Source organism: Orycteropus afer, unplaced genomic scaffold (assembly GCF_000298275.1).
Source record: "Orycteropus afer afer isolate SDZICR_OR568_19922 unplaced genomic scaffold, OryAfe1.0 scaffold00364, whole genome shotgun sequence".
In the NCBI taxonomy this organism is placed as follows: Eukaryota; Metazoa; Chordata; class Mammalia; order Tubulidentata; family Orycteropodidae; genus Orycteropus; species Orycteropus afer.
In genome coordinates this window covers 2,943,035-2,965,188 of record NW_006921951.1, presented here as the reverse complement: position 1 = coordinate 2,965,188, position 22,154 = coordinate 2,943,035, and the positions used below count along the sequence as shown (strand labels likewise).

Genomic DNA, 22,154 nt, shown 5'->3' with positions numbered 1-22,154 from the left:
CTTCACTTCTGAGGAGTGGCTGGTGGGTTTGAACCACCAGCCTTCTGGTTAGCAGTCAAGTGCCTTCGGCACTATGCTACCAGAGCTGTGAAGTGGTGCAGGACCGGGCAGTGTTTTGGTCTGTTGTGCATAGGGTTGCTGTGAGTTAGAGCCAATTTGGCAGCACCTAACAACAACAACTTTAATTCTGTATCCTGTTACCAGAGATAACTGTGTAACTTGTGGGCGGAACCAATATTTATTGTTTTATTTTTCAGCTCATACTTGTCAGGTACTCTACTAAGCATTTTATTTATTTATGTAGTATAATCCTGTTCACTGACCTCCATCTGATTGTCTCAGTTGTCTATGTGTTTGTCTGTTGCCTGGTGTTTGGTGTTAATGGTAATGCAGTATGGTGGATATACTGGTATTAGCCTCTGTCGTCTATATCTTATGTGCACAATTCAGTGTCCTCCCTTTCCCCAATGTTATAATGCTGGTCACAGATTCTTTCCATACCATTCCTCCCCTTACCCAATTCAGTGTGTGGCCCCCATCCATACCATTCCTCCCCTTACCCAATTCAGTGTGTGGCCCCCAACTAGCCCAAAATTATCCCCTTCCCTTCCTTCCCCTCCCCAGTAACCTACAAAGTGAGTTCCCTTCCTTAAGCAAACCCTTCCTTGTCTTTTTACAGTAATGGACTTATACAATATTTGTCCTTCTGCAGTTGACTTATTTCACTCAGCATAATGTCCTCCAGGTTCATCCATGTTGTGAGATGATTCACGTATCCTTCATTGTTCTTTAATGTAGCATAGCATTCCATTGTGTGGATGTACCATAGTATGGTTATCCATTTATCTGTTGATGGGCATCTAGGTTGTTTCCACCTCTTTGTTGTAGTGAATTGTTCTGTGATGAACATGGGTGTGCATATGTCTGTTCGTGTCCTGTCTCTCACCTCTTTAGGATATATTCTTAGTAATGGAATTGCTGGTTCATATGGTATTTCTATTTTCAGATTTTAAGGAAATGCCATACTGTTTGCCACAATGATTGCACCATTTTATAGTCCCACCAGTAGTGTATGAGAGTTCACATCTCTCTGCAACCTCGCTTGTTGTTGTTGTTGTTGTTATGTGCCGTCGAGTCAGCCCCAACTCATAGCGACCCCTCCTTGGGTTTCCGAGGCAGTATCACTACGGAAGTAGGATTGCCCAACCTGGCATTTATTATTTCCTGCCCTGTTGAACTTTGCTATTATTGCTGGGGTGAGATGATATCTCATCGTTGTTTTGATTTACATCTCTCTAATGGCTAAAGAGGAGCTCTGGTAGCATAGTGCCTAAGACATGTGACTGCTAACCAGAAGGCTGGCGGTTCAAACCCACAGCCGCTCCTCAGAAGGAAGGTTGGGCTGTCTACTTCCATAGTGATACTGCCTCAGAAACCCAAGGAGGGGTTGCTATGAGTTGGGGCCGACTTGACAGGACATAACAACAACAACAACGACTAAAGATCACAAGCAGTTCCTCATGTTTGTTGGCTGCCAGCATATAGTCTTTAGTGAAGTGTCTGTTCATGTCCCTTGCTCATTTTTGAACTGGATTGTTTGTCTTTTTGGTGTTAGGTGTTGAAATTTTCTATAGGTTTTGGAGATAAGTCCTTTGTCAGATATATCATAGGCAAATATTTTCTCCCAATTTCTAGGTTCTCTTTTTGCTTTTTTGATGAGGTTGTTCAGTGTTCTACTAAGATTTTATATACATTATTTAATTATCACAAAAATTCTCAAAAGAACCATATGAAGTATTTTCCTGTTTTTACAGATAGGTAAACCGAAGCTTAAGAATATTAAATACTGTGCCCTTAAAGACCTGTAGCTAGTAACTGGTACTAATTGCCATCAAGTAAGTTCTGACTCATGGAGACCCCATGTGTGTCAGAGTAGAACAGTGCTCCATAGAGTTTTCTTTTAATATTTTGTGGTGCAATATACATATCCACTGCCATTGAATCAGTTCCAACTCATAGCAACCCCCATTGGGTTTCCAAGGTAAATCTTTCCAGAAGTAGATTGCCCCATCTTCCTTCCATGGAGTATCTGGTGGGTTTGAACTGCCCATCTTTTGGTTAACAGTCACATGCGTTAAGCACTGTGCCACCAGAGTGTATGTGTGTGTGTGTTGCCATTTTAACCAGTTTTTAAGTGTACAGTTCAGTGACATTAATTACATTTACCGTGCTGTACAACTATCACCACTATTTCTAAAGTTTTTCATCATCCCAAACAGAAACTCTGTGCCCCTGTGGCAATAAATCTCTGTTTTCCAACCCCCAGCCCCTGGTAACCACTGATAAACTTCTATATGCATTTGCCTATTCTAGATATTCCATACAAGTGAAATCCTACAATATTTATTCTTTTGTGTTTGACTTACCTCACTGTGCATAATGTTTTCAAGGTTCATCCATGTAGTACATGTATCAGAACCACATTGCTCTTAATGGCTGAATAGTATTCCATCTTCTCTATATACCACACTTTATTTACCCATGTGTCTGTTAGTAGACACTTGGTTGTGTCCACCATTTGGCTATGGTGGATAATGCTGCAGTGGGCATTGATGTATAAGCTATCTGTGTCTGTTTGATATATACCTAGGAGTGGAATTGTTGGGTCATGTCATAATTCCGTGTTTAACTTTTAGAGTTAACAGTCTATTTTGGTTACCTAGTCCTGCTCTGACAGGAATATACCACAAATGGGATGGCTTTAACAAACAAGGATTTATTCTCTTCAGTTTTGGAGGCTAGAAGTCAGAGTTCAGAGTCCCAGCTCTAGGGGTGGGTGAAAGCCCCTCAACCTTGGGCTTCAGCTCTGCCTCCTGCTCTTGGCCCATGGAAGCTAGAGGCTTTTCTTCACTTAGCTGCTGGCTGCTAAGGCTATCAAACCCAAGGTCTACAAGTAAAAAGGTATAGTCCCCACAATGTTACCAAATAGTAAGGCAGGCCATTAATTCAAGTCCATTGAATGTCCCAAGATTGACAGAGCATGGCAGGCTACTGAATGAAGACTTGGCTACATGCAGGGTACAAGCGTTCCATAAGCTAGAGACCTCCTTCAAAGTTGCTTCTTATATTCTGGAAGCAGATCACAGTGCCAAAGCAGCTACACAGGTGCTCCAATAGATTCCACTATGGAATTGATTCCCAATCTTACCATGAAGAATAACTAACTGCATTCAGCTGCCCAGACACTCAGCCAGGCCCAGCCAAGCTGACAACAACCTTAGCTTACCATACAGCCAAATTTTTTTCCATAGTGAATGAACTATTTAACATTTGCACCAGCAGTGAATAAGGGTTCTAGTTTCTCCACATTCTTGCCAAAGGATCCAGCTGTTTTTGCCTTCCTGGATCTCCTGAAGCAGGAATTTTCTCTCCCTTATGTGAACACTTACAGACTTTGTTTGTATCCATCTTTTGAGCTACTTGCTTTTGAACTACTTATTCTTCTGTAATTATTTCTACATATCTTCGACCATGGCTTTATGTACCTTAGAGCACTTAGTAGGTAGTTACATAGTAGGTAGTCAAATGTTTCTTTTTCTTTTTTTAAATGATAAGTGTTTTTGGTGAAAGTTTACATAGCAAATTAGGTTCTATTTGACAATTTCTTCATCAGTTGTTCAGTGGCATATTTTCTACAGTGTGTCAGCATTATCTTTGATTGTGTTCTGATTGTTCTGTTTCATATGTTGTTGTTGTTATGTGCCGTTGAGTCAGACCCAACTCATAGCAACCCCTCCTTGGGTTTCCGAGGCAGCATCACTATGGAAGTAGATTGCCCAACCTTCCTTCTGAGGAATGGCTGGTGGATTTGAACCTTCAGCCTTCTGGTTAGGAGTCAAGTGCCTCTGTTTCATGTAGACAATTTTTTTCTTTTTAATTTTTTTCTTATTGTTGAAAATATACACAGCAAAACATAAACCAGCTCAACAGTTTCAGTACCGTTTAATGACACTGATTACATTTTTCAACATTATGCAACCATTTTCACCCTTCTTTCCTGGGTTGTTCCTCCCTCATTAACATAAACTCACTGCCCTCTAAAGATCCTATCTAATCTTTCAAGTTGCTGTTGCCAATTTGATCCCATATAGATCATTCTTAGAATAGCATAATGCTCAAAACCAAACCCATTGCCATCGAGTTGATTCTGACTCATAGCGACCCTATAGGACAGAAGAGAACTTCCCCATAGGGTTTCCAAGGCTGTAAATATTTATAGAAACAGATTGCCTCATGTTTTTCCTTCAGAGCAGCTGGTGGGTTTTCAGTGGCTGATTTTTTGGAAGCAAATCACCAGACCTTTCTTTCGAGGTGCCTCTGGATGGACTTGAGCTTCCAGTCTTTTGGTTAGCAGCTTAACATGTCAAGCATTTGCGCCATCCAGAGACTAATATCCAATAGACCTGGGATATGAACCCAAGTAGATTGATTTTGGCAGTTTTAACCAGTATACTGTGTTACTAGATTTCTTTATTTGCCTTTATGGTGATGATGCAGGAGGAAGATGAGGCAGTCTACTTCTGTAAAAATTTACAGCCTTGAAAACCCAGTAGGGGTTGCTGTGAATTGGAATCCACTCAATGGCAGTGGTTTTTTTTGGTAGGAAGGGGGGCATAGTGATGATGAATGAGATTTTAGAAAGATGATGCTTTGTGATTAGGAAATGTAGTCTGTGTAATACCTATTTAAGACCTCATCCATAGGAGTCTTCCTAGCAAACCTTTGATTTATTTTAGAAAGGATAAGATCAGCAATGATTTTGGCTGGCAAGTCAGCGCTGTAAAAGTCAATAGTGTTTTCTCTGTGATATCACAGGAAGTTACCATGGAAATGATTATGGTATTATGAATACAGAATTATAACTTTGAGTGGGAAATAAGCTGCCTAAGGAGACAGAATGCTGAGGAATAGCAAACATGTTGTCATGAAAATGCTTTTTAGATTTTAGATGAACAAACTTAGCAACATGAGGTCTAAAGGCCTGGTCTCTTTCAGCATTCCTGAAACATCAGTGTTAAATTATTCTTTTAACTCTCCCTGGTTTTGTTACTACTTTCAGAACTTGTTGAAAGTAAAATAATTCCCATGTGTGCATATGTGTTTTTAGTTTAGCAAATATATATATATATATATTTTTTTTTTTTTTTTTAACAGATTCTCCCATCCCCAGTACCCCCTCTAATCCTTTCTTCTAGATATTCCCAATGGAGATAAATGGTTTCCTGGTTTTTGCATCAGCAGTATTCCATGTAAAATAAGTTAGCACTGGTATTTGTTAATTGTTGAAGCCAATCCTTGCAGTCAATAGAGGGGGATGTAGTAAAATACAAAATGTTGTTTTTCTAATAGAAACTTTAATTCTAAATTCTATTGTTACTGTTACTGCTCAGTAAATTTATCCTTTCAAAACAAAAGGAAATACTTCTTTAAAATGCTTTGATCCTATATTTAAAACCTGGTCATAAAGAGAAAAGGTTTTTCAGATTGCCAATCATCGTAGATGGCAACAGTACTCAAGAGTGTTTGCTGTTTTCATTTTTTTACTGTTGAAATCCTCATTAGACTGGCATTTTGTCTGATTGGCTTCATTCAGGGCACCTTGCAGACTTCACTTCTGTTCTCTTATTGCTGTCATTTTACTTTGAAAGGGGCTAGAGGAACTAGAGGGGCTAGAATCCTTTGAAAGGATTCTAGAGGAACCACAATTTGGTCTCCCTCACTAAGATCTGCTCATTTTACCGATTCTGTTACCACCTATTACTCGGAGATCTGAATCTTTGTCCCAAGGCTACTCCCCAAATCTGAAGTATTTAGGATTATAGATTAGGAAGGGAACGTTGAATAGCAGTATAACTTTCCTTAAATAAAAGGAAAATAAAAAATAGTAAAAGGAACACATAACAGAGTTGAACTGATTTCAAATATAAGTACTAGTATATTAAATGATAGTAAAAAAAATTGTCAGTTTATGAAACTTCCCTGTAAACTGGTGAACCCAATTTAAGAGTCAGAAGATAAAGAACACCAGTGAGTTTATCTGTGTGTTCTTTCACTGACCCATCCCTCTACCAATTTATGTTTATTATTCACTTGTTTTGTAAGCATTAAATTGGATAGTTTACCACATAAGTACATATAGTTTTATAAAAATGGTAACATACTAGCTGAAGCAATTTGTTTTTTTCACTGGAGGAGTTACTGATTCATCTGTGTTGTTATGAGCTCATTCATACTGATATATACATTTCCTTTCCAGTCTTTACTTTGATGCATGGTTATTCAGAAATGTTTTTAAATTTCCCAACATGTGGTGACTTTAAATTTATCTTTATGTTATTGATTTCTATCTTAACTGCTTTGTGATTAGGAAATGTAGTCTATGTAATACCTATTCATGAAAATTCATTGACTTGTTTTATAACTTAGCATATACAAAGTTTTTGAAAATGTATACATGAGAAAAATGTGTATTCTCTTGTTACTTGGTGTACCATACATGTCCACTAAATTAAACATATTTTGGCATCTCCCACTGTATAATGAGTTTCTCAGTTTGTCCTGTGTTTTTATTGAATTTTACTATATACGTATTGAAGGAGCTCTGGTGGCATAGTGCTAAGGCACTTGACTGCTAACCAGAAGGCTCATGGTTCAAACCCACCAGCCACTCCTTGGAAGGAAGATTGGGCAATCTACTTCTGTAGAGATACCAGCTCAGAAACTCAAAGAGGGGTTGCTATGAGTTGGAGTCTTTATCTTCTTTATCTTCTGACTCTTAAATTGGGTTCACCAGTTTACGGATAAGTTTCATAAACTGACAACTTTTTATTATCATTTAATATGCTAGTAGTTACATTTGAAATCAGTTCAACTCTGTTATGTGTTCCTTTTACTATTTTTTATTTTCCTTTTATTTAAGGAAAGTTATACTGTTATGACTTGATGGCAGTGAGTTTGATTTTTGGTTTTATTTAAAGCTATAGTAATAGGTGTACGCATGGATAGAGAAGCCCTGATGGTTCACTAGTTAAGCACTCAGCTTCTAACTAAAAGGTCACTGCATGCATGCATGCATGCACTGCCATCGAGTTGGATCCAACTCATAGTGGCCCCTCCTTGGGTTTCTGAGGCAGTATCACTATGGAAGTAGATTGCCCAACCTTCCCTTCCAAGGAGTGGCTGGTGAGTTTGAATCACCAACCTTTTGGTTAGTAGTCAAATGCCTTAGGCACTATGCCACCAGAGCTCCTTAAAAGGTCAGTAGTACACACTAACCAACCATATCATTCCCTGGGAGAAAGATGTGGCAGTCTGCTTCTGTAAAGGTTATAGACTTGGAAACCTTATGGGGCAGTTCTACTCTGTCCTGTAAGATTACTGTGAGTTGGGATTGACTTGATGGCAACAAGTTTTACACATGTATAGAATATTTAATATTTCTTGTCATTGTTAAGTCCATTTTAAAAAGAACCCTGATATTAATTTACGTATAATATAGCTTTATTTAAGGAGCTCTGGTGGTGCAGTGGTTAAAACATTTGGATGTTAACCAAAAAGTCAGTGGTTCTAACCCACTAGCCACTCTGTGGGACAGTCTACTTCCATAAAGTTTTCTAGGCTTGAAAACTCTATGGGGTGGTTCTACTCTGTCCTGTAGGGTTGCTATGATTCAGAATTGACTTGATAACAGTGGTTTTTGTTTTGTTTCACAGCTTTATTTTGGTTAGTATTTGCCTGGTATATCTTTTTCCATGTGCTTCCAGACTTCTTTCCATGTTTTTGTGTTTTAGGTGTGCCTCTTGTTAACAGCGTATCACTGGATTTTATTATTACTGTGTTACAAAGTACCAACAACAACAAATCACTGTAGCAATTGATTTTACAAAGATAAAATATAGTTTGACTCTCTCTGACTTTTAACTAGTAGGTTAATTTGCATTTATTGTAACTACTGATATGTTGTCAGAAGGGACCATTCATTCCCTGGAAAAGGATATCAAGCTTGGTAAAGTGTAGGGTCAGTGAAATGGGAAGACCCTCGAGATGGATTGAAACAGTGGCTACAGCAATGGGCTCAGGTATATCAAGTATTATGAGGCTGGCCTTGAGACAGCACAGTATTTCATTCTGTTGTACATAGAGTTGCTATAAATTGGAGCTGACTTGACGGCATCTAACAACAACAAAAACAACAGCTGGTGTTTAATGTTGTTACTATCATATTCAAAAACCAAAAAACCAAACACTGCCATCAAGTCGGATCCCACTCATAGCGACCCTCCCTTGGGTTTCGGAGGCAGTATCTCTATGGAAGTAGATTGCTCAGTCTTCCTTCCAAGGAGCAGATGGTAGATTTGAACCACCACCCTTCTGGTTGGCAGTCAAATGCCTTAGGCACTACACCACCATTATTTTATATTTTTTCTTCATCTCACATTTTTATCATTCTTTTTCCCTTTATTTATTTATTTTTTAAATTGATTAAATTTTATGCACTAACTTATTCCACTGCTCTTACCCACTGTTTTGGAAGCTTTGACAGAGGCTTCTGGGCTGCTTCATTCTTTTTTTAAAAAAATTTTATTGTGATTTGGGTGAAAGTTTACAGAGCAAATTCATTTTCTATACAGCAGCTTACATACACTTTGTCTCATGACATTGACTGCAATTTGGTCCTTGGTTTTGTCCCTACTTCCTACTTTTTAAATAATGGTAAGTATGGTGGCTGTGTGGCGCAAATGGTTAAGTGCTTGACTACTAGCCAAAAGGCTGGCAGTTTGAACCCCCCTACTTCCTCCCCATCATTACCTTTTCCCTGTGTCATTCTCTCCCGTGCTCTCCTGCTCCCCACCAGCTATCTCCCCTTTTATTCTCCCATGATTGATCTCTCCAAGAAGTGTATCTACCTAATGTAAATGTTCAGCTCATATGCCTGTCTTTAGTTTGGCTGGAAGCCACAGGAGTGGGTTCAATTCCAGATCTGAAGGGAAGCTCGGGGCCATAGTCTCAGGGGTTCCACCTGGCTCTATCAGACCAGCAAACTTGGTCCTTTTTTTTTTTAAATGATTTTGAGTTTTTTTCTCCCACTCTATCCAGGATCTCCTATATAGACTGCCCCCCGCCCCCCCGCCAAGTGGTTGACTAAGTTGTTTCATTCTTGAGCACAAAACTATAAACGTTTCTAAGCTTCCTTTGCTGTTAGGCATCATCATGTGGTTGAGGTTTATTTAGCCAATAAAGTGTTAATAGAAGTGTGATGTATACCATTTTGGGCCAAGGCTTTTAAGAAGTACCTGAACCTCATTCATGCTCTCTATTTCACCTTTTCTCTGTATGCGGAGGATAATGTGGCCCTGTGGTTGGTGGAGACAACCAAGATGGAAGAAGCCTGAGTTGCTGCATCTTCGAGTGGAGGAAAGCCACTTGTCAACCAGACATTGGGTTGTTATGAGAAATACTATGTTAAGTCACTAAGTCACTGAAATCTGGGGGTTTGTTACAGCAGCTAATGTTTTCCTTGAAATTGTCCATATAAACCTAGCCGAGCCTAAAGCTAAGGCTGAAATTAACCTTCTCTGAATAATGCAGAAATCTCAGAACATAATTCCAGTTGCCTTGCTCCTATCTTACACGCATGCTGTCCTTAAAACAAAGCAGAAAACTCTAGATACTATTGTTTTATCAGTTGTTTAGATTTGCCTCTATTTGTACCAATTTGCTGCTTTTCTCTCATTCTTAAAACTAAGACCTTCCTTCTAGGGTTGTTGTCCTTCTTGAAGCATGTCCTTTAGAAGATCTAGTGGCTAAAGATCTTCTGATGACAAATCCTCTCAGATTTTATTTATCTGAATAGTTCTTTATTTTTCTTTTAATTTTATCTGATGTTTCTATGAGTCAAGAGGTCATTTGATGGCAACTTAACAACATCAACAACAACGAAGTCTAGGTTGCTGGCTATGTTCCTAAGATGTTATTTCACTAACTTTTGGCCTCTAATGTTTCTGTTTCTGTTGAAGTTTATTGTCAGCCTAATTATCATTTCTTTGTTAGATGATGTGCCTTTTTTCTCTTTTAAGATCTCTTGGTCCTTGATGTTCTGCAGTTTCACTATAATGTGTCTAAGTATAGTTTCTTTGTATTTACCTACTTTGGTATTCTTTTGCTTAATGTGTATAGAATTATACTTTTAGATAATCTAAAAAAGATTTAGGAGCTCTGGTAGCATAGTGCCTAAGGCATTTGACTGCTAACCAGAAGGCTGGCGGTTCAAATCCACCAGCCACTCCTCGGAAGGAAGGTTGGGCAATCCTACTTCCGTAGTGATACTGCCTCGGAAACCCAAGGAGGGGTCGCTATGAGTCGGGGCTGACTCAACGGCAAATAACAACAACAACAACAAAAAAGATTTATCATTTATTTCCATATGAAAAGCATTGTCTTGAATAACAAATTTGTTTTCAAATATTATACAAATCGGGATGCATGTGTTGCTGCATATATGTATTAAACTTGTTAATTGCCTTTGAGCCAGTTCTGACTCATGGTGACCCCATGTGCACAGTGTACAACTTATCCATAGGATTTTCAAGGCTTTGACCTTTAAGAAGCAGATTGCCAGGCCTGTCTTCCAAGGAATCTTTGAGTGGGTTCAAACTGCCAACCTTTTGGCTAGTAGTCAAGCACTTAACCATTTGCGCCACACAGCCACCATACTTACCATTATTTAAAAAGTAGGAAGTAGGGACAAAACCAAGTATGTGTATATATTTACAATGGTATATATTTTCAAATGCATATTTATTGACTAGCCAAATGGAAAATTGCAGAATATAAGGAGTTAAAAATCTGGTGATTTAACACTTTACTGTGTATAGACTGTATGCAGTACAGAAGGAAAACACTAATATTAATATAACTAATATAAATTTAGCTGAGGATATTAAAAGTATTCATATTGCTACTATTCTAAGAGTTAAGACTGTCATTTCTGATTTAAAGTATTGAAAAGTACAGTAACCGGAAGACTAATTTCTGATTATGGAAATCAAATGAAAAGTGAAGACAGAGGACCTTGTACCTTTGCATAAAGTAATTTACCTTTTTCTCCAACCCAAGAATGTTCCAGAAAGGGTGGAAAATCTTATTAGATGCAATATTTTTACCAATTGATTTTTTAAAAGCAGCAATACAAACTTTTCTCATTTCTCTTTTCAAAAGAGAACACTTTAATTTTGAGAGGTCACTGTATTTAGCAATGACTGTGCATTTAGAGTTGGTGTATCAACTATAGTTTTCTTACAAAGCAAAGGAAAAAGGTGAAATGTATTTTGTACTTTCTTTTGATCAGTGTCCTATAGTCAAGAGTCGACTTTTAGTCATATTTTAAAGGGTTATAATGTATTCTAACCAAAAGAAAGTTGATTATTTACTAATTAAGAGAGTATTTGTTGACATAGGTCTGTTAGTCTTGTGATTTTAATATAAAATGGCAATAATACTTCTATTTAAAGGATTTTATACCATTCTAGATACAGTTTGTTTTATAAAACAATATAATAAGCATAGGGATGGGCTTTTGTATAATTAAAAATAAAAGTGATAGAGCTATGGAACTTTTTTTAAAAAGAACTTTTTTGAATGTTCTTTTTCAGTATTTTAAAAGTAAAATAAAAACTAAATAAATTTAAAAAGTAAAGAATTACATGCTTTCTTGGGTAAAATTAAAACAATAGCACACTAACTCATAGATTAATAATGGGTAGGCTTTGACTAGATGTGGTAAAGGAACCCAATCAAAAACTAAATGCACTGCAGTCGAATCGGATCTGACTCATAGTGACCCCTCCTTGGGTTTCCAAGGCGGTATCACTATGGAGGTAGGTTGCTCAACCTTCCTTCTGAGGAGTAGGTGGTGGGTTTGAACCACCACCCTTCTCGTTAGCAGCCAAATGCCTTAGGCACTATGCCACCAGAGCTCCTAGTAAAGGAACAACTTATTAAAATGAAACACAGAGCTAAATGCTTCCTTTAATGGTGGACTAGATGATTTGGGTTAAATATACTGCTAAGGAGAACTAGAAAAGAAACTTAATGTATAAAAAAACCTGCTTGGAGAGACCAGAGAACTAATAAGGGAGGATCAGGACCAGGATCAGGGAGGGTGGAAGCCTAGAAATAGGAAACCAAGATTGATTCTCCTAGCGTATTTTTAAATTCAGGGGTAGTGACTGGGTGTTGTGCAGCTGAGAGGCTACAGACTTTAACATCTTCAAAGGGTAGGAGGGCAGATTTTGGAATCTGGGGTTCACCAAGAAGGTGACCCTGGTTATACCTCCTTGCAATAGGTTGGGACTTTACCATTTTGTTAAGGGTGAATCAGAAGCAAAAAGACTTTCGCAAGGAACTGTAACTCAGCTTCTAATCATCTCATTTCCAGAAGTTAGATTAAGGTGATCCTGGAATACTAGTCCTACAGGTGTCTGGCAGGAACAAGCTTAAGTCCTGTCTAGAAATAATATTATCCTAATCCTCAAATTATTTCTACTAGCAATTTTGAATAGAATGTCTGACAGAAAATAAAAAATAAAATGGACACTTGAGGAAGAAAGACAGTCTTGCTAAAAGCAGAGAAACTATAATAGACAATAGAAAAAAAAATGCATATATGCTTCATATATACTGACATTATCAGAAACAGAATTTAAAGTTATGTTTACTATTTTCAAGTAAAGACAAGATTTTAAGAGAATTGGAAAGGATAAAAACAACAACAAAACTCAAGCAGAAATTGTAAAACTGCAAAGCACAATAATCAAAATTAAAACAAAACAAAACAAAAACCTCAGTGGATAGGTTAAACAGATTAGATATAGCTGAAGAGAGAATTAGCAAACATAAAAATGAGTTGAAGAATATTTGCAAAATAAAACAGTACATAAGTTTAGAAAATACAGAAGAGAGGTAAAGATACAAAGCATGTGGTAAGAAGTTTTAAAGTACTTATTATCATTGTCATTGCAGCCTCAGGAGATGAGAACTAAAATGGAGCCAAAAGCAATATTTGAATACAAAATGGTTGAGAAACTTTCCAACATCATAAATGACCTTTTTCTACAAATTGAAAAAGTCCTGTGAATACCAAGAGAGATAAATAATAGAAATTCATACCTAGACATATCTTAGGAGCGCTGGTGGCATAGTGCCTAAGGCATCTGACTGCTAACTAGAAGGCTGGCATTTCAAACCCACCAGCCAATCCTCAGAAGGAAGACTGGGCAATCTACATCCATGAGGTAACACTTCGGAAACCAAAGGAGGGGCTGCTGTGAGTTGAAACTGACTCGACAATAGTGAGTTTTATTTATTTATTTTTTTTGGAGACATATCTTAGTGAAACTGGTGAAAGCAAAAGGAAAGAAAATCTTGTAAGTAACCAGAGAAGAAAAAAAGGACAAGTTACTTTCCAAAGAGCTACAATGATACCAACTTCTGACTTCTTAACAGAAACAGTAGAAGCAGAAAGCAGCGGAATATCTTTCAAGTGCAGAAAGAGAATAACTGGCAACCTAGAGTTCTATGCCCCCCCAAATCAATAGTCTTCAAGTATGAGGGTGAAATAGGATATTTTTCAGGTAAACAAAACTTGAAAGCTTTTGTACCGACAGACTTCTACCAGAGAAAATATTAAAGGTTATCATTTAAGTGGGAGAAAAATTATCCCAGATAGAAAGTCAGAAATGTTTCTAAAAATGTGACTATGTGGGGAAATCTAAATAACTATTGACTGTATAAAGCAATAACAACAATGTCTTGTTGGGCTTAAAATATAAAATATACAGAAAGTTAGAATACATGACAGGCTTTTGAAAACATGCACAACACCATTTGTTATGTGAAGGATAAAAACCATAGTGAGCTACCACTGTAGTCCACCACGTATGACAAGAATGTGAAACAACTGGAGCTTTCTTATACTACTGATGGGGAACATAATTGGTCCAACCATTTTTGAATGTACAGTACTTGTGTAATCTACAATAGTGTACGGTATGAATACTCTATAATCCAGAAGTTTAAGTCCTTAGTATATACCTAACAAATGCATAAGAAAGGTACAGTCAAGACCATTTATAGCAGTGCTATTCATAATAATGAAAACCTGGAGGCAGCTCAATTGTTCACCAAGATTAGATGGATAATTTGTGGAATAGTATGCATTAAATAAAAGGAATAATTTACATGCAACCACATGGATAAATTTTAGAAATACTACATGGAACAAAAAACAAATCAAAACAAAACCCCCCAAAAAACATACCAAAATCCAAGCAACTAGATACAAGAATACAGACTGCATGATTCATTTAAATAATGTTTTATAAAGGCGAAACTAAATTGTATTCAAGAATGCATGCTTATGTAAAAATTAGAATGGTTGCTTTTTGGGAATGGGAAGGAATATTTATTAGTAAGGCTTTGAGGGAGGCATCTAGTTTTTTGACTGGTTCCCTTTTTTGATACATTTTGAACTGCCAGTTTTTGTTTTCTGTATGTTCCTGTGTATGCTATATAAAAAAGGGTTACAATATACTCAGTAACTGTAATACTATGCAGAAAATTTCTAAGCAGAGAATTTAATCTTAAATTCATACTCCTGAGTGTTTCTCTTGATTTCTTAAAAAAAAAAAAAATTTGATGGTTCTCAGTAAACTTATAGGTAGAAGCCTTATACTTGGTTCTACTGAGAGGGCTGTGTAGTGAGACTGCCTCCTTATTATAAATAAGGAGTGATGTGTTCCCTGTCAGGGCCCACAATGCAATAATCTTCGGTTATACAAAAAGCATACCTTCTATAACAACAGGATAAAATCTATTTGTCCCAGAGGGAACAATTTTGGAATGACAGTTTTAACTTGCAGACTTAATATCTGTGTATACTGAAGTAGAACATAACAGCCCTGAAATAACTATAGGCATTTATTTATGTTTAAAAGAAAAACTATCCCCCAAATAACTCTCTGGGGGTGGAGCTCTTATGGTTTGTTGAGAGCTGACACATCTGCAGCATTTCTGCTGAAACTTAAAACTTTAACCTAAACTTAGCTGGAGAAGGGAGAGAAGAGGAAAAGGAGCTCTCATTTATTGAGTGTAGCAGACATCATGAGTCCTAGGTGCTTTACATGCTTGACCACTGTTTTAGTCTTCTATTGCTGCTATAAAAGAAATACCACAAGTGAATGGCTTAACAAACAGGAATTTGTTCTTTTACAGATTGTTGTTGTTGTTGTTATGCAGAAAATTTCTAAGCAGAGAACTTTCTTAAGCTCATACTCCTGAGTGTTTCTCTTGATTTCTAAAAAAAAATATATTTTGATAGTTCTTGGTATAGTTTTCCAGCAGATCTCATGCTGGCTACCAGGGTAAGCTAGTCCTCTTTTACAACTCTGGCCCAACATGAATAAAATCTTGTCCGTCAAGTCCGACCCGACTCATAGCAACCCCTCCTTGGGTTTCCGAGGCAGTATCACTACTGAAGTAGATTGCTCAACCTTCCTTCCGAGGAATGGCTGGTGGGTTTGAACCGCCAGCCTCCTGGTTAGCAGTCAGGTGGCTTTAGGCACTACACTATCAGAGCTCCCTTTTACAGATTAGGAGGCTAGGAGTCTAAAATCAGAGTGCTGGCTCTAGGGCCTGGTGAAGCCTCCTTGACGTTGGGCTTCAGCTCTGCCTCTTATTTCAGGACCACTGGAGCTAACTCAGACAGCTGCTGGCTGCTGGCTGACGAACCCAAGGTAGGCAAATAGAATGACACAATTTCAAGATGGGTAGGCAACCTGGCAGGCCACTGGTTCAAGTCCAGGAACAATCCCAGGATTGGTAGGCAACACAGCAGGCCACTGAGATGAAGACTCCTCCAAATGCAGGATCCATGTGTCAAAAAGCTAGAGACCTTTCTCCAAGCTTCTCCTTATATACTGGAAGCAGGCCACACCCTGAGAACAACTACTTAGCTGCTCACAGCAGATTCCACCATGGAGGTGATTACAATCTCATCATGGAAAATAACTACATCCAACTGCCCAGCCACTCAAAACCATGACACAGCCAAGTTGACACAAAACCTTAACTAGTACAACCACCCTTTGGCCTCACTATACCAGTCTCAAAATGAGGAAATTGAACTTCAGAGAAGTTGAGCAATTTGCCTAAAAGCACATAGCTACAAAGTGGAAGAGCTGGGATAGGAGCCCAGAGCTGTCTGATCCCATGGCTTGTCCTTTTCCTCTGTACTCTACTTTCTCTTACAACGTAAAAAACTAATTTTATTTTTAATCTATAATACTACACTGGTTGTTAGTTTGGCTTGCTGTGGTGGCTTATGTGTTGCTATGGTGCTGGAAGCTATGCCATTGGTGTTTCAAATACCAGCAGAATCACTCATGGTAGACCATTTTCAGCAGAGCTTCCAGGTTGAAACAGTAGGAAGAAAGCCTGTCATCTGCCTCTGAAAGTCAGCCAATAAAAACCTTATAGAAGTCACAGGGGACATTAAGCTCAATTGGTATAACATACTACACAAAACATTGTTCTACCTCCTGCTTTGGCGAGTAGCAACTGGGATCTTAAAAGCTAGCAAGCTGCCATCTAGATGCAACAATGGCTCTCTCCTCGTCCAGTGCAAAGAAGAATGAAGAAAACTAAAGATTCATGGAAAGAATTAGTCCTAGCAACTGGTACAACATGTAATCTGCAGCCTATACGTCTATGAGACCAGAAAAACTAGATGGTGCCCGGCTACCAATGTCAACCACTCCGAGGAGGATCAATGTAGGAGATCCTGGATAGAGAGGGAGAACAATGTGGAACAAAACTCAAAAGGATTTGGGGGAAAAAAAGGGGGGGGGGGACCAGATTTGCTGGTCTGATAGAGCCTTATGGCCCCTAGCTGCCTTTCAGGTCTAGAATTGAACCCATACCTGTGGCTCCCAGCCAAGCAAAAGAGGCATAAGAGTTGAACATTTACCTGAGGTAAATACACTCCTTTGAGAGAACAAGCATGGGAGAAAGAAGGGCTGTTTATGCACAGGGAGACAGCTCAGGGGGCAGAGGCGCATGAAGGGATGGACACAGGGAAGAGGTGACTGTTGGGAGGAAGTGGGAGGGGAGCTGTTGCGTTGTGGTGAATTGTGGTCAGTATCATGAGACAAAGTGTATGTGAACTGCTGTATGGAAAGTGAATTTGCTTTGTAAATTTTCACCCAAATCACAATTAAAAAAAAAAATCCTTATGGATAATTTGTACAACCATGAAAGATGGTGCAGGCCTAGGCAGTGTTTTATTCTGTTGTGTATAAGGTTGTCATGAATTAGAGGCACCTTGAAGGCCACTAACAATGGCAGCATCACACAAGTGGCCTTAGAAAAGAAAATTCATGATTATTCTAAGATCTGTGGAAGAGACCAATACCTGCTTTTGCACCCAGCTTTTTCCATGTCTCAATACAGACCTTGTTCTGCTTTTTCACATCTAGTACTGTGATGAGGAGTTAAAAAAAAAAAAAAAAACAACTCTGCCGTACTCTGTCTCACCTTTCCCTCATGGCGTTGGTCGAAAGAGAATACCAGATCTTTAAAGGAAAGTGTTTTAATGGGACCAGAATAGCAGCAAAATATCAGCACTAGGTGCTGAAGGCTTACTGCTTTGTGACACATTTGACTAATTGCTGGCAGCCCTTTCTGAATTGATTTAAGTGGTTTGGGAGGTTACTGCATTAGCTTGTTGTGATAAATGTTCATTTTATTATGGGGGCACTTGGATGTTTCATCGATAGAAATAGAATTATGAAAACTACAATGTGCTTCATCACAGACATTTGGAAAAGCTTTTACTTACATGGTAAGAGTCTCTTCAGAATACCTATTTAGGCCATACCTATTTTTACTAGAATGAGACAGTTTAATTGTATCTCCAGACATTTTTTAGTTTTTTTTTTTTTCCTTTTCTACTGTATCTCACCTCTTGCAAATGTCAAGAAAGCTACATAATTCCATTGAAAAAGTCAATTACAAGCGATACATTGATGAACTATTTCCTTAGTGACACAGCCACCAGGGCAGAAAGGAGCATATGTTTAACACTCCTTGCTGAAAGCTTGAAACACCAACAAAAATTGATATGGGGAGAATGGAAGAAATTATTTTGCCAATTTTGGCCACTTCTGTACAAAGCTTTTCATTTAGAATTTACTGAACTGTTGCAGGCAGGTTGAAATTGTTAAATAAGGCAGAAAAACTCTGAAGCTTTTGAGTGTGTCATTGTTTTTATATATGGGCTTTTTTCTCTGTCAGGTTTTAAGTGAATTATGATGATTACAATGACATTTTCATTACTCTTTGTAGTATTAACAAGAGGAGGAATTTCAGAAATTAGAGAAAACTTGATGGCCATACTTACTGAATAACAAAGTTTGTATAGAGCCTTTTTTAGTTCTGTTTAGCTTTTGGAGCAGTGTAGGGTTAAAAAGAGCTTCCTGGTTGTATGAAAATGTGCTTTGCAGTGAGAGTGATAAAAGAAATATGAAAACTGTGTTGTTGTTGGTAGTTGTCACTGAGTAAATTCTGACTCATGTGCTCCTTAAAGAGTTTTCAAAGCTGCGACTTTTGGAAGCAGAACGCCAGCTTGTCTTTCAGGGAGCCGCCGGCTGGGTTTCAGCCGCCAACCTTTTGGCTAGTAGTCAAGCTCTTAACCATTTACACCACCCAGGGACTCCAACTCTTACCTTAATAGTCAAATAAACTTACTTGATTCACCAAGTCAAACCCACTGCCGCTGAGTTGATTCTGATGCCCAGCGACCCAGTAAACTCAAAACTCAACGCCGTGGATTTTGACTCATAGTGACCCCTCCTTGGGTTCCCGAGGCAGTATCTCTATGGATGTAGATTGCCCAGTCTTCCTTCCGAGGAGTGGCTGGTGGGTTTGACCTGCCAGCCTTCTGGTTAGCAGTCACATGGCTTAGACACTATGCCATCAGAGTGAAACTGCCCTTTAGGGTTTCCAAGGCTGTAAAACTTTACAGGAGCAAACTGTCACGTCTTTCTCCTGCACTTGATTCCTAGTTCCATATATTTTTGGAAGGTCAGTGATCTCCTGTTGTTCTAGGATTTTTGGGGAGGGTGTAGGCAATAGAGGGTGTGTAGGAGGGTATATATGTGAGACATGCATTTTGTGGTCTGTGTCCTTGGAATCTTAACTCCTGTGGGATTCTTGATTGCCCTTATGCTTCTGCCCAATTCCAATTGCTGCCCTCTCTGACCTCATTGCCTCAAGCACAAAAAAATCCCCTCTCCCTTATTTCTCAAAGCAGCATTTGCTCAAAGCTAGGGTGTATAACAGACTTTGTTGAAGGCTTGAGGAATAAAGGAGGCAGAATTAGGCGGAACATCATTTAAAAATGAGAATTTAGCACCTTCAAGTTCCTGGGGCTGAGTCTATGGCTGTGATTTTTGGATCATATCCCCCACCTAGACCCATCCTTCCAACTTTCCACTTCTCTAAGCCTTTACCTTGTGCCTCCCTGCCCCCACGCCCGCCCCCAAGTTCTCTCCTGGTGTGTGTTGAGCAAGGCCAACTCTTAAATTTCTCTTACTTATTATGCAGAATGGGAGCTCTGGTGGCATAGTGCCTGAGGCATTGGACCACTAACCAGAAGGCTGGTGGTTCAAACCCACCAGGCACTCCTCGGAAGGAAGCTTGGGCAATCTACTTCCGTAGTGATACTGCCTTGGAAACCCAAGGAGGGGTCACTATGAGTCAGATCTCACTTGATGACAGCAGTGCCCTTTGTTTTTTTTTAAATGCAGAATAAGTTAATTCATTTCTTCTCTATGAATACCAGCTTCAAGGGTGAGGGGTTTTGTTGTTAGCTGCCCTCAAATCATCCCTACTCATGGGGAGCCCATGCACTAAGAAACTAAAAGCTGCCTGGTCCTGCCCCATCCCTGTGCTCTGTTGGGGATTGGACAGCCATTGAAAACCCTATGGAGCACTGTTCTACTCTGACACACATGGGGTCACCATGAGGCCGATCGACTTGAAGGCAACTGTTTATTTTTTGTTTTTTACTGTGAAATTATACCAAAACATGCTGCAATCTCACAATTTTTACATGTGTAAAATTTAGTAGGGAGTTCTGGTGGTGTAATGCCTAAGGCATTTGACTGCTAATCAGAAGGCTGGTTCTTCATATTGTGCAGCCATTATTACTATTCTTTTCCAAGTTATTTGATCACTATTAACTTAAGCTCAATGTCCTGTAACAAAAACTCTCTTTTCCCCTTCCTCCCACTCATGGTAACTAATAATCTTTGCTTTCTATATAATTGGTTATGGAATATATTTAAGATCATATAATTAATATTTGTCCTTTAGTGAACTGGTTGGTTTTTAATCCCCTTCTGACAACTAAAATATTTTCCTAAAGGAAAAAAGCAGTTCTTCCTATGAGATATATACAGAGATCTATGTAGATATCTCTCTGTGTATGTATCTATAGATATATTGATAGATATTGTTCTGGTTACCTAGTGCCACTCTGACAAGAATATACCACAAATGGGATGGCCTTAACAAACAGGAGTTTGTTATCTTACAGTTTGGAGGCTCTAAGTCCAAGTTCATAGTGTCAGGTTCTAGGGACTGAGTGAAGGCCTGTCAACGTTGGGGTCCAGCTCTGCCTCTTACTCCCGGCCCACTGGAGCTAGAGGCATTTCTTCACTCGGGCAGCTGCTAGCTGCTGAGGCTGACAAGCCCAAGGTTGACAAGTAAAAAGGTACAGTCCTGATGTTACCAAACCACAAGGGAAGCCATTAATTTAAGTCCATTGTAAGTCCCAAGGTCAGCAGGGCATGGCAGGCTGCTGGACAAGACATGGCTACACGCAGGGTCCAAGCGTGCCATAGGCTACAGACCATTCCCCAAGGCGTCTGTTTATATACAGGAAGCAGACCACATTCCCTAAGGCAGCTACTCAGCTGCTCACAGTAGATTCCACCATGGAATTGATTACCAGTCTCATCATGGGGAATACTACCTCTAGTTGCCCAGCCATTCAGCCAGGCCCAGCCAAGTTAACAACACACAAACTGAACTACCACAGATACAGATTTATCCATCTTTATATATTACACACACACACACACACACACACAGGCAGCTAAAGAAATTGGCTGAGTCTACAATTCACTTTTAAAATCTAAAAATCCTTCCCTTTCTCCCTAGTACATCTACAATATTTCTATTGTTTGAGAAAGTTTGGAGTCAAAGGTGTCTTTTCCCACCTCTGTTTCTTTCTGGTGGTCTCTGGGTTCCGGTCTCTGGGTTCCCTGACTACGGAGGCCTTGTTCATCACTTTATCCTTAGTGTCTAGCATCCTGCTTGGCATTTGTAGGTAACTCATAAATAGTTGTGGGATGGATGAGAAAAATAAAAGAAAACTTTAAAATACTATCTTAATATGTAGGAAAGAAGATCTTGAAAGTCCTATTAAAACTTGCCCTTTTCAATTGAAAGGTTAACCTAGGAAGCAGATTACCTCTGATCACACTTGCAAGACTTATGGAATAAGGAGGCATTTATCCTGATGGTCCTATAACAAACGTTGGATAACTGAGACAAGGCATAAAGAATTTGAGTCAGGAAATTAAGCTCTTTATCTTGCAGACAGTTTCTCACAAGTATTATCTTGTCCACTGCTGTCCGTTTTCCAATGTTTAGTTTTGATGCTATTCAAGATATAATTTAGATGGTACACCCTTAGGGTACAAACTTTGTCTTGGCATACTCCACACTTAGCCAGTGTGCAAAAAATAACAGCTCTCTTGCCTCAGGTAATTGGGTAATTTGAAATCTTTTCTCCACCAGCCTTCATCATCCGGTGATAGGCATCTTCTTTCCTGTGGGTCATAGTTAATTAGTGGTTGCTGTGGTTTGAACTAAAGGTCATAAGGCTTTGGTCTTTGCAGAATATTATTATACTGTTAAATTTATATGGCTCAAGGGGAAAAGAATAGCTACCATCATGTGAGAATCAGGGA

At 38.8% G+C, this 22,154-nt stretch overlaps 1 protein-coding gene across 1 annotated transcript in view; it reads left to right on the top strand.

Annotated features, from left to right (window-relative positions):
• Positions 1-22,154, top strand: part of SH3RF1 (SH3 domain containing ring finger 1) — a 255,796-nt gene that overhangs the window by 95,306 nt on the left and 138,336 nt on the right. The gene's annotated exons all lie outside the window — the stretch shown is intronic.